The sequence below is a fragment of the Tympanuchus pallidicinctus genome, unplaced genomic scaffold (assembly GCF_026119805.1).
Source record: "Tympanuchus pallidicinctus isolate F22 unplaced genomic scaffold, pur_lepc_1.0 scaffold27, whole genome shotgun sequence".
In the NCBI taxonomy this organism is placed as follows: Eukaryota; Metazoa; Chordata; class Aves; order Galliformes; family Phasianidae; genus Tympanuchus; species Tympanuchus pallidicinctus.
Genome location: NW_026294744.1, coordinates 9763324 through 9769510, shown reverse-complemented (window position 1 = coordinate 9769510; position 6187 = coordinate 9763324). Strand labels below are relative to the sequence as shown.

The window sequence follows — 6187 nt, the reverse complement described above, 5'->3', positions numbered from 1 at the left end:
GCTCTACAACCACCATGGCCTGTTATGGAAGTCCGAACTTTAACTTGTCAGAGTACCACCTTAGAAGATCTTCGATCTCTGCTTGCCACAGTCCATTCTTCAGAGGCTGTGAGCTTCCACCTTGCTCTTCACTGATTCCTATAGTCATTCTCTGGATCCATAAAGTAAATATACTTTTTCAAACAGGGGTCGATAGCATGTAACTGCCATGCTAGATGAAATCAATAACTCCACCTCTACCTTTTCCCTTTTTTATTCCTGCATATTCACAGAGGTCTTTTTTTTTTTTTTTTTTTTTTTTTACAAATTGTTGTGCCTTGCAGAGATGTCCAGTTATCAAAGCTTCAAGTACGTTTTGCTTTTTTTTTATCCTATCTATTCCACTTTGAAAGGCTGTTTCAAATTCTTTTCAACATTTAATACTGAATAATTTATAGCTTACATTTACTTTTAGTGAGTATATACTCACATTTCAAATTGTCCTATAGCTTATGTAGTCCTTAATAGCAAAGTACTTACATATGTATCCCTTAAAATCATTTTTGCTAACCTGAACAATTTTCTAATTTTCTTTTAAATAGACTGTTTCCTTGCTCCTTCTGCAGGACTAGATCCAAACTTGCTACAGTTTCAATTAATATTTACTAAAAATGAATAACTATAGTTGGGAATTTATCTACTAAATTCCAGCTTTCCTTCATTCAGTCTTTCCCCAGTATTGTTCCCAGCCATATATGTGTCAAGGACAGTCTTTTTACTGACCTATTCTTGATCTGATTAGCTTTCAAATTTACATCCTAATGTCCAGCATATGAGGGTTTGTTTTTTTTTTTTTGGTTGGTTGACTAGTTGTTATTTTTGTTGTTGTTGTTTTGTTTTTTTCCCCTCTCTTCAGTTTCAGACTTTGACTTCAGCCTTTTGCCTTTTTTTTTTTCCTCTCTACTTAAACCAAGCTTAATTCAGCAACAGAATGAGGACCAGAAAAGCAGTTGCAAAAAATCCAGAGCATACAGGTGAGGTGAATAAAGCTTGGTCTATCAACAGCATTTCATTGGTGTGCCCCCAGATGGAAAACATGTACTGGAGTCCTTAGGAAGCTGCTTTGCAAAAAACTTAAAGGCTTGTGTGGATTGCAAATTTTTGGTGAATGAATGAAAGAGCTACGTAAAGAGCTATTGTCTTCAAGCATAAGAATATTTTTTTTCTTGGAAAAATGTAAGCTTCTAAAAAGGGTAGGTAATCTCTTTTTTTTTTTTTTTTAATTGAAGTGTATTGGATGAAATCTTACATTTTCATTTAGCTACAGCAACAACAAAAATCAATCTGAGGGGAAAAAAAAAAGGCAAAAACCTGGAAGCTTTTAGCTGAACCAGTTAGTTTGGAAATGTTGTATGTAATGGTAAATATTGTTCACTAGACTTTACCAATGTAGATATTACCTGTCTCATTTATAATAAGAGTTTTGGTGTAGAGTGTGGTTATATATCTTATTTAAGAGGAATTCCTTAAAATTTTAATATGTAATTTTCTTATATTTGTATGCTGAAGGAATACAGTGAAACTTGTTGGTAGCTATGAAAATATGCAAGATCTCAACATGTCTTTATAACAAACTATTTCTATAGGTCCTATCAGATACCAGATTTTGATACAGCTGTTAAAGTATAATGGAGCAGGAGGGATGAATCATGTTGAAACAAAAGTAATAATGAAAAATAATGTTAGCTTTCATTCTTAGGTCCATCATAGTCTTCCTCTAAATAAGGAGAGTAATTTAGCCTTCTGCTTCCACTGACTTTATCTTTAAAAACTTTTCTGTGTATAATCCTTTCTCCCCAACTCCTGCCCTACAGGCTAGACTGTACTTTAAATGGGGCTGTAGTAACTTGTATGCTTGCTGGTCCTACTGTTTTTCTCTGAAGTCTTGGTAAATTTTTTTTATATACTACTGACAGCTGTTTTTTTGATGTTTCTTTCAGTTCTGTATGAAAGGGCTTGGCTTCAATTCCTTTTGATTTAATCTGCTGGTTTTTGGGTGTGTTTTGTTTTTTGGTTTTTTTTTTTGTTTTTTTTTTTTTGTTTTTTTGTTTTTTTGTTTTTTTTTATATATATATATAAACAAGAATTATTGTTGGGAAACCACAAGAGTGATACCATATTGATCCTGGACTCCTTCACTAGCCAAACTGTAGTAGAGTATGGTTTGTGTTTGCAGAGTGACAGTGACTGGTATTAGTTTGTTCTTTGCACAAAGACAATAGGCAGATATTTTGGTAGTTCTCTATAGCTTCTGTGAAACTTCAAGCTGAGTTGACATAATAGTGTTTATTAATGTGACTCTGTGGCATACGTTCCTGGAATACTGTGTATTGCTGTTCCCATAAATACATGTGTGTTACTCATTGTGAGGTGTGCTTTTCTGTTTAATGTGCCAGGAACTAATTTAATTAGTGTCAGGAACTAATAGGAGGGCTTTGTCCTGCTATTTCATCAGTCTTTAAAATAAGGGTTGTTCAATATATATTAAATCATTTAGCCCAATAGATTCAAACAGATCCCACAAGTATCAGCAATCACAAGAAACATTGTTCTGTGCTTCTTGTTTAAGGATATGTAAGTTAATGTAGCTCAACCAGAATGTTGTTAATCTGTAAGTATTTAGTGAAATATCTCTGATAAACAATTCCTTCAAAGTAATCTATAGAAAAATACCTCCAGAGATCTGGAGTAAATTTATAAACCAGAAATAAGAAGGAAGGATGCTGGATGACTTTTTTTTTCATTTTCATTTTGGCTTGTTAAGTCTGTACACTTGAACATTTTCTATTCTATTTGAGCACTTCCTTTATTGATGAAGCTTCCTTTGGGCAGCAATGGCATATCAGGGATACAGAATTCATAGCTTGTCGAAACAGAGCTATTTTTACTGAGCCACCGCATCATAGAACTAGAGTGGGTTTAAAAAAAAAAAAAAAAGCATTCTCATACAGATGCTATGCAATTATCATCCCTACTGCCTAAGTAATTTAGACTTCTCCACCTTGAAAGTGTTTTGGAGGGGATAGCCATGATGTCAGTGTTGGTATTAAATGAGGTCTTGGGTAGTTTACCATCTTTTTCAACCGAGTGGACCTAGTTGGAGACAAGCTCAGAAGAATATGGGATGATTTTTTTTTTTTTTTCTCAGAAAATTGAGAGCAGACTTGTGGAATTTCTTCAGAAAGGATGTGGCTCTGGGAAATTTGTGCACCAAGGGGAGCCTGCATATGTATTCAGAACACTTCAATCACATCAGGTTCAGAAAATAAGTTGAGCTGCAGCTGTCAGATGGAAGGATACTTAGTAGTAGTAGTACTGTATAAACTTTTCTTCCTCACCCCCTCTTTATAACTGCTGTGGATTGTGGATTGTTTTTTGGTCTTTTTTTTTAATTATTATTATTAAATTTGCTGTTCATTGGGAAACATATTTTGTCTTGGATTAATATTTGCACTAGTTGAATGGTCTCTTCCTGGGCATATGCCTAAAACTTCTATGTAAAGATGTTCTGTACTAGCGTGTGGAAGAACTGCTTTACAGTAAGGATGATGGAGCTCTGAAACAGATTGTCCAAGGAGACTGTGGAGTCTTCTTCTATGGAAATATTCAAGACCTGTCTGAACACCTACACATGCAACCTATTGTAGGGAACCTGCTTTAGCGGGGAAGTTGGACTTGATCTCTTGAGGTCTCTCCCTACCCTTGTGATTCTGTGTGATTATGGCATCCAATTACTCAGTTAAGATGAACCAAAGAAGTATAGTATTTCTTATGGATATTCAATTTTTGCTTTCAACATCTTTGCTTTCCCTGTATGCATGTTATGATTGGTATCTACTTTAATAGTTCATCTTATGGTACTGAAACACATTTTTTTCCATCTACTAATTTGTGCATAGTGAAATATCTGAACCTTATATGAATAAGTGTCTTTAACAATGACTGCTATAAGTCTGCTATAATCACATCAGTAGGCTTTCTATTGTCTTCAGATGCTTCATAAGCTCTTTGGCTAAGAGTAGTTTATTGAATGTATTTTGGATATGCTCTTCTTTTAATACAGAGTATCTGATGTACGCTTCTATTCCATGGATAATACTCCATAGTGTTTTTTGGTATTGGGTGGTGTTGATTTTTGTTTATTTCATCCTTCCTTTAATTTCCTACTCAAATTCTTGTTCAAGGCACTATGTTTGTGACCAAACTGAAGAGCTGCTTGTTCTTTATCTTATTCCTTCCAGAAGTGATAATCTTTTGAGAAGATGCAATCTTAAAAACAAACAAAAAAACCCAAACCTGTTGAACTCACATAGCAAAATCCTCAAAGCAATGTGCAATTAGCAGTTACATTAATGTAATCTTAAATTACATAGGTGAATGTTGATAAGACATTTATTTTCCGTACTGTTTACTTCTATTTAAAATACTCCTAATGAAAGATACTGCCTAATTTCCAGCCTTCATTAATCACTCTTAGTTCTAGGGCAGCAGAAATAAGTTTTTTGCCCATTTCTAGTGCAGCAGTGAAAGCAAACAAGGTTACCATTTTACCATACCATTCATTTCAGGACTATGCCCATAGGAAATCCAAATACTCTCTAACTTAGATTTTTGGGCATCATTCACTCGAAATAACAGAGCTAGGTTTAAAATGTGGGTCAGTGCTTGCACAACGTAGGAATGCGCTGCTAGCACCTGTAGTATCCAGTGCCAGACTATAGTCCTGAGATGGCATTTATTTCCATGTGGTTATGATCTTTTAGTATTGTTCTTCCTCCTTTTTGTCATAAATGGGAGTGAAAAAGATAAATCTGCTGTCTACATATGTTTAGAAACACTTATGGATGCCTCAGCAAACTAAATACTGTAGGAATTCAAGTTATTATACTATCAGTGAATATAATAATACACTATAACATGCTCCTTTTGAAAGATTATGGTCCAGACTAGTGGGAAGAATAATTCAAAAATCTCTTTTTTCTTTTATCCAAGCACATTTTGAATTTTATGATGAAATTTATGCATGAATGACTGCACTCTATAGAAGGGTAAATGCTACCATTTCTTAGCATTAATGTGGTATAAGCTTATATGGCTCTCTTTAGTTCTTCCACAATCTGGAAGCAAATAGTCACAATTTTTATGTCATTTTACAACTTCTACTGCTTAAGTATATCAAGAAACATGAATTTACAAATTAATTAATCAATTTAGCCAAAATAATTCTCGTAATTGAGGCTATTTCTATAGTTCTAGCCACTTCACTTATGAATACTTCTGCAGCAAGAAATTTGGGCCAGAATTACCACAAACTGAGTTTCCAGAATTCATATGAAACATTAAAGATAATTATCCTTGTTAAAATAAAATCTTTTCTAAAATATGTTGTATAATGTATTCAGAAGAGGAAATATTGTTTGTGCCTCACCTAGTCAGTTAATATTAATGTGCTCCATCTAACACAGTGTTCTGTACAATGGTGTATGAAGGATTTTTCACACTTGCTTTCCAAATAATTATGTTTCAAGAATCGGTTTCTATTTGCACTGGTGACAAAATAAAATCATAGTTTTTTTCAGCTGCTGTATAGTTTTTCTTTTCTCCCCTTTATTACTGCCTACCAGAAGTTGGCTCCCACTATATAAAAGGAGAACTTTAGACCATTCATAGCTTATCTTACTTGCAATAAGCCAGCAGATGAGGTTCCTCCTTGACCCTGCAGCTGATCGTGAAACTGTCAGGAGAGAGTTATGCACTTTAAGAAGGCATAAATCACATAGTTAATCATAATTAAACCTGCGGAAGCTAAGAATCAGTTAAAGGCACAAAACCTTTCTAGCAGGCATTGCAGCTGCTTTTTTTTTTTTTTTTTTTAAATCCATCATTTGGAACAAGATAAGCACCCAGGGAAAAACAAATACCTTTTGCTTAAATGCACAAGACTTCCAAGATAGAGGTGGTTACCTGAAATTCCAGCTCCAAATAATTCAATTTGCTTTATTCAAAACATAAATGATAGATGAGGATAGGTGAGGCATTGAGTATTTATTTATTTGCTGTTGAAATCATAATTGTAATGTTGCCTGTCTTACAAGTATTTTCTGTACTTGTAAAAATCACTGAGAATGAATGTGCTAATGGAAACCAG

General features: G+C 34.1%; 1 long non-coding RNA gene across 1 annotated transcript; it reads left to right on the top strand.

The window, feature by feature from the left end:
• Positions 1–254: 254 nt before the first annotated feature.
• LOC128084573 (uncharacterized) lies at positions 255–5001 on the top strand. Its single transcript, XR_008208609.1, has 2 exons — positions 255–1215; positions 3188–5001. It is a non-coding gene; the product is annotated as an uncharacterized LOC128084573 (long non-coding RNA).
• Positions 5002–6187: the final 1186 nt, after the last annotated feature.